This window comes from Mastomys coucha, unplaced genomic scaffold, assembly GCF_008632895.1.
Source record: "Mastomys coucha isolate ucsf_1 unplaced genomic scaffold, UCSF_Mcou_1 pScaffold21, whole genome shotgun sequence".
NCBI lineage: Eukaryota > Metazoa > Chordata > Mammalia > Rodentia > Muridae > Mastomys > Mastomys coucha.
In genome coordinates, this window is record NW_022196904.1 from 44,241,613 (window position 1) to 44,254,479 (window position 12,867).

General features: G+C 36.2%; 1 pseudogene; it reads left to right on the forward strand.

Annotated features, from left to right (window-relative positions):
* LOC116101241 overlaps positions 1 to 12,867 on the forward strand; it is a 27,677-nt pseudogene that overhangs the window by 12,921 nt on the left and 1,889 nt on the right.

A 12,867-nucleotide genomic window follows, 5' to 3' on the forward strand; every position in this document is an offset into this window, starting at 1 on the left:
AAAAAAAAAAAACTCAAAGTAGTGTCCTTGCTTTACTCAAAGGATAAACAGGCTGATAAAGGAATTAGGGAAATTACATCCTTCACAATAGTCACAAATAATATTACATACCTTGGTGTGACTCTTAACCAAGCAAGTGAAAGGTATATCTTACAAGAACTTCAAATCTCTGAAGAAAGAAATTGAAGATCTCTGAATATGTAAAGATATCCCATGCTCATGGTTTGGCAGAATTAATACAGCAAAAATGACCATCTTGCCGACAGCAATCTACAGGTTCAATGCAAGCCCCATCAAAATTCCAAATCAATTCTTCATAGAGTTAGAAAGAGCAGTTTACAAATTCATTTGGAATAACAAAAAACTCAGATAATGAAAAATATTCTCAACAATAAATGAACTTCTGGGGAATCACCATCCCTGACCTCAAAATGAATTACAGAGCAATAGTGATAAAAACTGCATGGTGTTAGTACAGTGACAGGCACTTAGATCAATGGAATAGAATTGAAGACCCAGAAATGAACTCACATACATATGGTCACTTGATCTTTGAAAAGGGAGCTAAAACCATCCAGTGGAAAAAGACAGCATTTTAAACAAATGTCACTGGTTCAACTGGTGGACAGCATGTAGACAAATGCAAATTGACCCATATTTTTCTCCTTGTACAAAGCTCAAGTCTAAGTGGATCAAGGACCTCCATATAAAACCAGATACACTGAAACTTATAGAGGAGAAAATGGGGAAGAGCCTCGAATACATAGGTACAGGGGAAAATTTCCTGAATACCAGTGGCTTATGCCTTAAGATCAAGAATCGATAAATGGGACCTCATAAAATTGCAAAGCTTCTGTAAGGCAAAGGACACTGTCAATAAGACAAAAAGGCAACAAACAGGTTGGGATAAGACCTTTTCCAATCCTATATCTGATATAGAGAGCTTATATCCAATATATACAAAGAATTCTAAGAGTTTGTTTAGTGTTCAGTGCCATTTTCATATGTGTTTTGAACATGTATTGGTTAACTGTCCATTTGGATTTTATTTAATTTTGTACTGGAAATTATAAGGTATCCTCCATTAATTCTTTTGGCATTTGCTTATCTGTATATAATTAGTTTCCTTTATGTTAATTTTTGTTTTTTATAACAAAACCAAATGATTTTGTTGTGAATAGCACTTTTTTTTTCATATGTTTGATACAAAATCATTCTGTGTTCTTCAGACTAACTTTGAACTCATAATCTTCCTGTTTCAAATTCCAGGGTCCTGGTTTAACATGTTTGCAACACTACATATATGGAGAATACCTGACAATGTTATGTGTTAAGTTTGAATATGCCTCAAAAGATAATTTATAAATAGAGTTTATCACATATGTTACTTTGTATAAAGCATGCAGACATGTATGTGTGCCGTGTAAGTATATATGTGTGTGTGTGTGCGTGTTTGCCCATGTGTGTGGGTTTGCTCATGTGTGTGTGAACATGTATGTATAATTTGCTATCTAGGCAAGGAGTATTGGCAACTACAGCAGTTCGAACACAACATTTTATTTAATTTTGTACTGGAAATTATAAGGTATCCTCCATTAATTCTTTTGGCATTTGCTTATCTCTATATAATTAGTTTCCTTTATGTTAATTTTTGTTTTTTATAACAAAACCAAATGATTTTGTTGTGAATAGTACTTTTTTTCATATGTTTGGTACAAAATCATTCTCCATCTCCCAACCAATCAAACGTACCTACCTTCTCTGTCTTTATGTCCCACACCTGAATCCCTACAGTCCCCTATCCTCATCTCTCCACCCCAGTTTTATTCCCTCTCCCAGGTCTTCTATCACCATCTCCCAGCCCTCTCAATTCTCATCTCCTAGTCCCACTTTCTCTTTCACCTTTCACTCTTAACATCATTGAACAACATACCATAGGTGTCATTACTTTATATCTAAAGCAATGATGTCAGCTAACCAAAACTAAAAATCTTTGAAACCAAGATTCAAATAAACCTTTTTTCCTTTTAATGCATTTCTTCTATCTAGTGTCTTTCAGAAAGACTCTGAACTTTTGGTTCCTTCCATCTGTAGCCTAAATCTCCTGAAGTCATTAAAAAGTTAGACATACATATTTTATAGGAATTATTCTGGAACTAAATAAGAGGCCATGGGAATGTACCTATACGGTCTATTTTTATGCCGTTGCCAACTTGACACAGTTATATGATTTAACGGTAAAAAAAATTACACAGAACCAAAAATTATTCATCAACTAACAGTTTTACACCCAGTCAAAATTGATTACTGTTTCCTGGTGGTTTATTATCGTGAAGAGACAACATGATGATGTCAACTTATACAAGAAGACATTTAATTGGAGGCTTCCCCACAGTTTCAGAGGGTTAGTCCATTATCCTCACGGTAGGGAGTGTGGTGGCAGGCAGGCATAGCATTGGAGCAGCAGCTGAAAAGTTGCATCATCATTTGAAAGCTGAAAGCATTAGATAAGGAAAACAAGAATGGTACTGAAGTAAACTTTGAAACCTTAAACTTACCCATAGACATACATCCTTCCCCAAAATACCACACAGTCAAATCTTTCCTAAATAATATGCCAACTGGTATTCAAACATTCAAATATATAATTCTATGGGGGCCATTCTTATTCAAAACATCACAGTTACCAAATTCAATACTATTTCTGTTCCTTAAAATTTACAGTTTAATATGAATTCATGTATCTTTATTTTTATTAAAGAAGTGTAAGTTACACAGAAAAATCAAATAAAACTTAAAAAGAAAAAAACCGAAACAGATAATACGATGATAAACCATAGATTTTGAAAGCATATATCTGTGTCTATGAATGTGTTTCTTGTTGTAAGGATGTCTAACAAACTTAAAAATGCAGGCACATCAACACCTTGAGTAACTTATTAGGTATGTTACTTTAGTGCGTGTGTACCTACTCCCAAATCTGTTTCCTACTAAATACTAGTACAGTGCCAAAAGCTTTAGTGATTTCCAGTGAGAATTAAATGAGACAATCAATATGAAAATATATTTTATCTTTCAAATTCCATGAAACTTAGAGAATTTCAAGCCTTTGTTGTTTATTATAATCACAAGGCAATACATAATGATATAGAAAAGTTTAAATTCTAAGGAAGGTATGCTCTACCAATAAATATTTAGAATATTTTTCAGAGGTTGTTCATAATTTGGATAATAAGCACTGGACACCCACTTTGCTTTTTAAATGAGGATTTAAACTTGGTAAGAGCTGACACTGTGTTGACTAGAATCACCGTCATACAAATTAGAACTGATGGCTTGAAAACTCAGCTAGCTTTATGCTGTTCCTCTGTGCTACCTTCTAAATCTGAGTGAAAGGGGAAAATGAGGTAAGCAGTATGCTGCTCCATTTTCTTTCTATTGAGTTAATTAACAATGAGCCCCTGAGATTACACAATAATTTTGTTCAGCATATCTGATTAAACAGAGACAACCATGTTTTATTTCCCTATTGACACTTGGCTATCTTTGGAAAGAGTTAAAGCCAAACAAATTTCTCAGAAAATAGGGGAACTATCTCTTCTTATCATTCATTGCATAATCTTCTTCATTATTCCCTTAATTCAGACTACATCTATCCAAAGGTTTTCTCCTGCATTTGTCTCCTTTCTACTCCAAGAAACAGGTGTCATAGTCCACATTCCTATCTTAGTCAGCAATGTTTCACTCACAAGATAATAGTCCCTGTTTCCCCTAAGTCTGCCTCTTGCTGCTCAATTATAATCTGAGTGAGATCTCTTGCCACTGATATTTGATGCACGTTACACAGGATTTTCTGTAGTTAAATGCATATATTTCCTTTAGTTTGGAAGGATTCTCTAATTTACTAACACATAAAATGGACTCATATGGCTTAGAAGTACTTTTAATCTCCTAAAAAACACACTCACCAATCACTTTAATTTATATAAATCAAAAGTAGGCTTTTGTGATATTTATAGATAGCTTTGCAATTCATCGAAACTAATAAGAAATTTCCCATGCATTGTTGTAAGCAATAAAATATTTAAAAATTTGGAAAATGAATAATGGACTAACTCCTAATATTCAACTCTCCTGACATTATCTTATTATCTAAACTATATATTTTCATCTAAGAGTTTCCTAAGTTCTCCTTGAAAATATTATAAAAGGACCATAAATGCCAGTATAGACTAGTTGGTGTCTCAGTACTCTAGGCAGAACTGTGTTGAGACGCAAAAAGACACACACTTGGAGCCTGACTGTACGGATATCTACAGGTATAACTGAGATGTGAGGATCCACTTTGATCATTACAACCATTGTCCCAACATAATGTACCTCAGATTGAATAAAATGTGGAGAAGAGAGAAAGCCAGATGAGCCTCAGCATTCATTGCTTCTTTGCTTCCTCTTTTTTGATGTGCTATGACTAGTATTGCACATTTCAACCACCATGTCTGTGTCACATGTTGGTCTCGCCCTTCTAATTACTCATATTTTTAATGATCATATTTAGTTCCTTTATTCAGCAGTGTTCAATTTGTGGATTGTTCCCCCTTCAGGAACTAAATGACCCTCATGGGTCACCAAAGACTATCTGGATATCAGATATTTACATTATAATCAAAACAGTAGCAAAATTACAGTTATGAAGTAAGTTTATGGTTTGGTTTCACCAAAACATGAGAAACTGTATTAATGTGTTTTTCCATTAGGAAAGTTAAGAACTACTGTTTAATAACTCCTTTTTTTTAAGTTGTTGCATACTACAAAAACAGTATTACAGACAGAGACTTTAGAATGTTCTTAGAATAATTATAGATCAAATTTACTGATACAGGTTCAATAAAAAAAGAAAAAATTGAATACATCACAGATCACCTCTATACTACTTTGAATCTTCTGTTAATGAGTGCATATTAGAATCTGTCACAGAAAATCCCTCCACCCCCTATGTGTGTGTGTGTGTGTGTGTATGTGTATGTGTGTGTGTGTGTGTGTGTGTGTGTGTGTGTGTGTGTGTGTGTGTGTGTTTAAAATAGGCATGTATGTTCCTTCATTGCTATTGTGGTGAGTTCCTTCTGAGAGTCTGAATTGCATGATTTAAGTACACAGTTGTCTTTTTTCTGGATCTTCCCCTCAGCTTCCCTCTGATTGTTTAGACCACATTGGCCCATCTTACAACTTCAGCAGCCATATTGGATTAGAGCCACACTAATGACTTCTTTTTCCCTTAATCAATACTGGTAATACTATGTCTCTCTGGCTGTGTCACAGCATGGGATATTTGTAGTTACTGCTTTGACAAGAGTTGGGAAGGCAACTGGAAGTGCTGAGTAGAATTCTGCCCTGGGTGTGAATACATCCTTCTTTTGAAACTCCCCTAAATTATCAAGTTCTCTGACAATTTCATCTATGTATATAATGCTTTCTGGTTGCTCACTGCACCAGAATTTTTTTCTCTTCCTCTTACAACTATTAAGCAATCTCCTATGTATTCCTTATTCAGACTCATGACTTTGTCTTGAATCCCACTTGGCTTAATTAGGGCCATCTGTGTAGACTCAGTCTGAAAAGACTTCTTTCCACACAGAAAGAATTCCATTTTGTCATATCAAGTCCATTGCCTTTTAAGGTGAATCACAGAGGATTTGTCATGCAGATTCTCCTCTTCCTCACTTTCCCGGTCACCTAAATGAGATACCATCATTTCTTCTTTCAATTCTTGTTGTTCTCAGCTGAGTCACTTGAGACTTTTCCATCATAACAGAAACATTTCCCTCTAATGTAAAGAAAAAGCATTTTGAAGGCAAAATATCTATAGTATAAATATGGCTATAGTTTTTCCAAAATAAAAATGCTAAGGTAATACTTGAATAAGAGTTCCACTGGAGAATAATAAAAGTGAGATGGAGAAAGACTATTCGACTTTCCTCAGGTAAAGAGTGTGAAGGTTCAGACTCCCCTGACATGATCTGAAAAGGGAACACCCCACTGGTTAAAAGCACCCCCATTTTGTGTGTAGCTCGGAGGACTATCTGACTTTGGTACCAAAATAGATTAAAATCTAATTTGGTGGACAAAATGACCAGTACAGAATTTACTGTGGAACTGTATGAAACTTAACACATCTATTTTATTTGTTTGTTGGTTGTCCGGTTGTTTGATTGGTTTGTGTTATCCAATCAGTAACAAAGCCTTTTGGTTATCCTAAGCTCTAACTGAGAAACTGAAAACAGAGACTCTATCTTTAGTGTCTAATAAGAGTCGTGTCTTCCCATCTGTTCTCCATTTTCTCTCTGTGTATCCCTACTCAGTCTTTAACTTTAAAAAAGGGAAGCAAGGGGTGATTGAGACTCACTTCTACTTCTTACATTTCTCCCTAACTTTGCCTTATGTAAGATCTTAGGGGTTTTAAATGGATAGATGAATTTCATTTCATGAGCAGTAGGCATGGACTGGATAAATTCATGAAGAAGGAAACAAACAATGAGATAAATCACAGGAAAATGGCATTATCTCAAATACATTATCTTTACAAAACAAGGTATCATAATATGAAAGGTGATTTCATTTCTAGAGAACTTGTATTTGAATTGAATTACTGTCAACAAGTTGCCTAAATATTCGTAGTCTCATCTCTCTCATTTGAGGAGACACACTAACAATACTTCAGCATGTTTTTGATTACTAAAAGGTATAGTATCTCTTTATAAATATCACTCTTTTAATGTTGGCTTTGCATAAAACCTAGCATTGCTATTCAAATAATCTTAAAAGAAAGGTAAGAATAAATATTTTTTCTACAATTATTCTGGAGTGTTTTTCAAAATACCATGGCTTATAACTATTATGTTTGCAAAGCTAGTATTTGTTATGCGGCTAATGATTTCAGAAAACCTCTGAACAGCGACTGTAATTCTAAAAGACCTCTGAAAGTGTCTGTAGAGTAAATTTAGCAAGACCCAGACTACTCTCTGACTGACATCTCTAAGGAAGAAGGAACAGGTCCATAGGTTACTCACCAACAGGAATCTTTGTTTTGATGCTTCAAAAGTCAGAAGAGTTCGTGAATGAAACAGTCTTAGTTTCTAAAGATCCCTGATGATGCAAAAGTCCCCATTTCCCTGCTGTAGGTCATGGGATCCCGAGATAAAAGTCCTCTCACAGTAGGCTTGCCCTTAGCTGAGTTCTTTGGTCTTTCTGTTTCAGATGTTAGAGGATATGCACAGAGACCCATGTGCAGTGGTGTGAGGACACAAACAATTCCTGGACTCTTTCCCATAAGTCAACAATAAGAGACAGGAAGTCCTGAAGGAGGAACAACTTCTCTATGCATCACTTATTATATTGCACAAGAGAAAATATTTATGCAACTGCGTGAAGTAGACTCAGTGGAGGATGATCCTGCCCGTGTTTGAGCAGATGCACAGTTTTATGAAGTTTTACAATAAAATGAAGCATCTTGAATGGATAATTGGCCAATTTCTAGAGTTTAGAGTCCTTAAAGGTGCTGTATTCAGAGTAAAAGTTAGTAGCCATGGAATTTTTTTTTAAAGAAAAGGCAAATATTCTCAGGTGTGCAGTTGCTTCTTGACAGTCTGCCTGGAAGGTCAACAGCTGCTCTAGATGCATCATCCCTCCTTCTGCTGACGTTCCTGCACAGGGAGGGCACATTTACTTCCCTGTACACCACACACTTTCCCCTCTCAATCGTGCTGTTTTTAAACTTCAATTTTCAAACCTTTGCTTTTTTTAATAGGATTGCTTTTACATGTTCAAGAGCCAAGTCTACTTTAAACTAACACTTTGTTGTAAACAGGGTTCAAATAAAAGGCTTCATGTAGCAAAACTGGCAGAGAGCTTGGTGACAATTAGAAAGGCCATTCTGAAGTTGCAAAGCTTCATGTTGGATTTTTCACCTACCATCTATTTTATGTTTTTATGTACTATTTCACTACAGATATGATAGAGTAAAAACTGAACAAGCAATTAGATTTATGCTCTCTTATGTAACACAAATGTTTTTATCTGCAATTTGTGCTTTCTTATAATATAATGTAATCATTTTTAGTTTCCTTTCTACAGGTTATTTTGAATGCAAAGGGACATCTCTTCACATTCATGCATGTATATAATATAGGCTAGGAATCACATTAGTGAGAATCTGTGATATTTTTCTTTCGGACGTTGTGTAACTTCTCTCAACTACACCTTATATACCCATCCATTCCCTCTCAATTTTTACTTCATTTTTTAAAGAGCTGAAGATTATTCTATTTTATATATGCACCACACTGTCAACAACGTTTCATCTGTTTTGGAAAACTAAGTTGACTTCTCTTCCTCACTTCAGTGAATAACACAGCAGTAAAGATGGAGGCGAAAACATTTCTTTTGGTGCTGCAGGATACAAACGAATGTAAGAAGTAACCCTTGTTTCATATATTACAATTAGTCTCAGAAAAATGTAATCATCCCATTCAAGATAACTCCCTAAATTAAGTATCTAGGAGTATGTACCTATCCAAAGAAGAAAAAGTCTTCTTCAATAAAAATGTTGAGAATGTAATGGTAAAATAGACTCAGACAGAGACCTAGCTGCTATTTCATTCGACCTGCCTGGGGCAATAAAGCTCCCTTGTCCAGACAAATCATCTGACTGAAGACAAACAGACCCGGAAATCCAAAGATGACAGCCGAGACTCACAGACGACAGACTTGGGATCCTCCAGTGACAGATGTCAAAGTCAAATGTCTACCAATCTTGGGGAAATTTAGCTGAGGGAGGCAAACATGATGTCTATGTAGATGAATCAAATGTTGTTTAAAACCGATGTTAATACCCTCACAAACTGTACAGTCCCCTCAGCAATTAATTGGTTCAATAACCTCTTGTCTCCCTAGCCCCTACCCTTCATTACCTCTCTGGCTTATGTTGTATTTTATTTTGATGCTTTCAACCCACCAAATATTTTCACAACAAATAACATTAGACAATCACTCTAATGACACATCTCCTTTAATAAAAAGAAAAGAAGGATCTGTGGGATGGTAAGCCATGTAAGGAAGCAGGTCTAAGACCTGAGAGACTTGGCAAGTACACAGCTGAGATAGCAGGAGTCTACCTGCTCAATTCCAAATTTCTTGCCTGAAACGTGTTCCACACTTCCATCTAGGGAAATATGACCTGTGGTGACATAGGCCAGAACAGAGTTCTCCATGATAATGAGGTACCTAGAGATCCAGAGAGTTTGGCCAATAAGCTCTCCTTCCCAGATATTCCTCCCTGCAAAAGGTAATTAATCTCAGGTCTACCCTGGGAAGTAGGTACACATCAATTTTCAACTATGAACATCCAATAAAGAGTTTGGAAAAAGAACTGTCTCTTTCATCTACCACCACCATGGGAAACATGGAGAAGGCCTTTGCCTACAAAAACCGCAGCTTAATTCTTGAGTATAAGACCCCTCTGAGCTCCAAGCCATAAGCACTGCATAGCTGAGGACAATCACTGCTGAGTTAAGCCAGAGCTTGCCCTGCCCTTGTGGACAGGCTCTGGATGTAAGCTCATAAGCCTTTTCAGTTCTCCTCTCTTCCATGACTCCCAGAGGTGCCTGAATATTCAAGAGTCCAGCCTTGTTGCAGGCCCATGGACTCCTGATCCTTTGCGCCCAAATCCTCTGTGTGACACCCCACAGCAACTGGGTGCACAGTGGTGTAAGAACCCCAAATTAGGCTTCCGGCATCTCAGACTGTGCTTTCCCAACCGCAGAGTGGTATCTCTTCACTCTCCAGAAGCCCAGCATCTACCTGGCTTTGGAGTGGGATAAGCACAGTCAAGTCCTTCCCAGTGGCCATACTTAGCAACAGGGCAGAACATGGACCCACAATGTATCCGGAAGTCAAATTTGATACTGTATGGCAGACCATCCTTGTTTCTACATTGGCAGAATTAATAATGTGAAAATGACTGCATTACCAAAAATAATCCTAGGATTTACTGCAATTCTATTCAATATTATGATATTATATTTCAGGTTTTTTTTTTTAAATGTTTTTAGAACCACAAAAAACCACAAAGAACCAAAGAACTCTTAAGACAATGTAGACAGTGCTAGAGTAAAAATAGTGCAGGAGGTGCTACAACTCCTGACTTCAAATGGGAATATTCTTAAATGTTCTTCAGTTAGTAAGAGCTTTCTAATAGAAGACTAACAGTACAGAACTGGCCTCAGATATAAACAAACAGAATATGTGAAATTAAAATTTTCCACATAGTAAAGGACACCAGTAACAGAACTAACAGTACTTTTGAATTTGAAGCTTAAGTGAAATCTTATCAAATATTATCATTTTTCATTATCGTTTTTTCTTTTATTAAGTATATTTTAAATGCACATATTTCACACTTACACATTAAATAAACATTATATCTTGATTTGTATACTTTAGTATGTACATGTATGTGGTAGTATAATTCACCTTTTGTAATCTTTGGTTGATATAAAGTTCCATAGTCATTGAAACAATATGATATGTTTTCTGACACTGCTATATGCAGGAAGTTCAAGCCAGGGGACCACATGACAGGCACTCAGTTGTTATGTTTGTTTTCTGTCCCCATAGCTGTCTCCTTACTAATTACTAATACATGTTTATTGACATTTGTTCATGACAAGGCAGGTTGATCTGACTCCCTCACAACGCTCTCCCTCATTCTTTCTCTCTGTCTCCAAGTCTGTCTGTCTTTCTATCTACCTATCTACCTATCTATCTCTCTGTCTGTCTGTCTGTCTTTCTCTCCCTCTCTCTATCTCTATCTCTCTCTGTCTCTGTGTGTGTGCGCGTGTCTGTGTTCTCTACTTCTGATTTTGACTTTCCTGTTATGTAACCCTGGATCCCACAGAACATGAACTCCTGATCCTTCTGCCTGGACTTAATGAGTCTGTGTTACAGATCTGTGAATCGCATGACCTGTCACCCTCTTTTCTGATCACTGTAGGGAGTACTTCTGAAAGTCATTTAACCTTAATTACTGCTCCAAATACACATACACACATAGGGTTACAGTGTAGATAAGAGTTCAGTCTCCAGAGTCACAAACTCAAGAGAATTTAAATCATTTAATTTGTGATTGCCTTTCCATAGAAAGAGTAAGAGTTGTTTTCCTAAAATGTAGTATTCTCATACTTCCCCTTTCTCTAAAATTTCTCATTGGAAGAAACCTTCATTTCTAGTTAAGAAGGCAAATAATCAGTTAACATTTACTCTTTAGACCTCATCGTAAGATATGGACTCCATAATAACATTCATTTTATAAATCAGGAAATGAAAGCATCATAAGTTTATAAACTGGGATATCTATCTATCTATCTATCTATCTATCTATTTATCTATCTATCTATCTGACATATATATACATATATGCATATATGTCAAAATATATAATATTTATGTCTACAAAACAAGATTCCCCTAAGAAATAATAAGGTTGGCTACAAATCTGCATTTCCTTACTTGCATGTAGTCTAACGAATTAGCAACTTGACTCTGGCAATGTGGCAACCTTACACTATTTCTAAAGATGGCACTGCTAGGACACCTAACCTACAACTTTATGGCGTGAAAACTGGAACATGTTGAAGTCTTTAATACTGAAAAAAAATACAAAACTGGTGTTCTTCCTGATCAGATGATGAAATTATTTATGCCCGGAATGTTAATAACTAAGTACACTTCTTTGAGAACACCAATTTTAATAAAATTGCAAGTAAATTACATTGGCAAAAAGTTAATGACTTTAATTTATCACCTGGAATCCAACCTTATAAGGTGGCAGATTATGTTCCAGGAAGTAAAGGTGCACCTTCATTTGTTAGATTATATCAGTATCACAACTTTGTTGGACCTCAGGCAGCACTGGCTAATAAAAGTTTCTTTAAAGCTGATAAGGTTAGAATGCTGTAAAATAAAAAGGATACTGCTGCACTGGTAATAGCCAGTACAGAGATTAACAAGACAGGAGCTTCCTACTATGGAGAAAAATACACTGCACTACATTGCGACAAATGGAGAAAGTGAGCTGTGCAATTACCAAAAAGTGGCCCAATTTATGATGTAGCTTGGAATTCTAGTTCTACTGAATTTTGTGCTGTTTATGGTTTTATGCCTGCAAAAGCAACAGTTTTCAATCTTAAATGTGATCCTGTGTTTGACTTTGGGACTGGTCCTCACAACACAGCCTTCGATAGCCCTCATGGACATATATTAGTACTGGCTGGATTTGGAAATCTTTGAGGACAAATGAAAGTATTGGATGTTAAAAACTAAAAGCTTATTTCTGAGCCAGTGGCTTCTGATTCTACATATTTTGCCTGATGCACAGATGGTGAGCATATCTTAAAAGCCACCTGTCCTCCTAGATTACAGGTTAATAATGGGTATAAGATCTGGCATTAGACTGGCTCTCTCTTGAATAAGTAGGATGTGCCATCAAATGGACAATTATGGCATGTTTCTTGGCAGCCATTTTTGCATGGAATATTTCCAGCAAAAAATGATAATGTATCAAGCAGTTCCAAGTGAAGTGGCTAGTGAGGAGCCTAAAGTTGTAACAGTTTATAGACCTCCAGCCTTAAGAAATAAGCCAGTCACCAATTCCAAGCTGCATGAAGAGGAACCTCCCCAGAATATGAAGCCACATCCAGGAAGTGACAAGCCATAATCAAAAACAGCCCTTAAAAATCAAATGAATACAGATGTCCCTCAACAGAGGAGTGGATACAGAAATTGTGGTATATCTACACAATGGAGTACTACTCA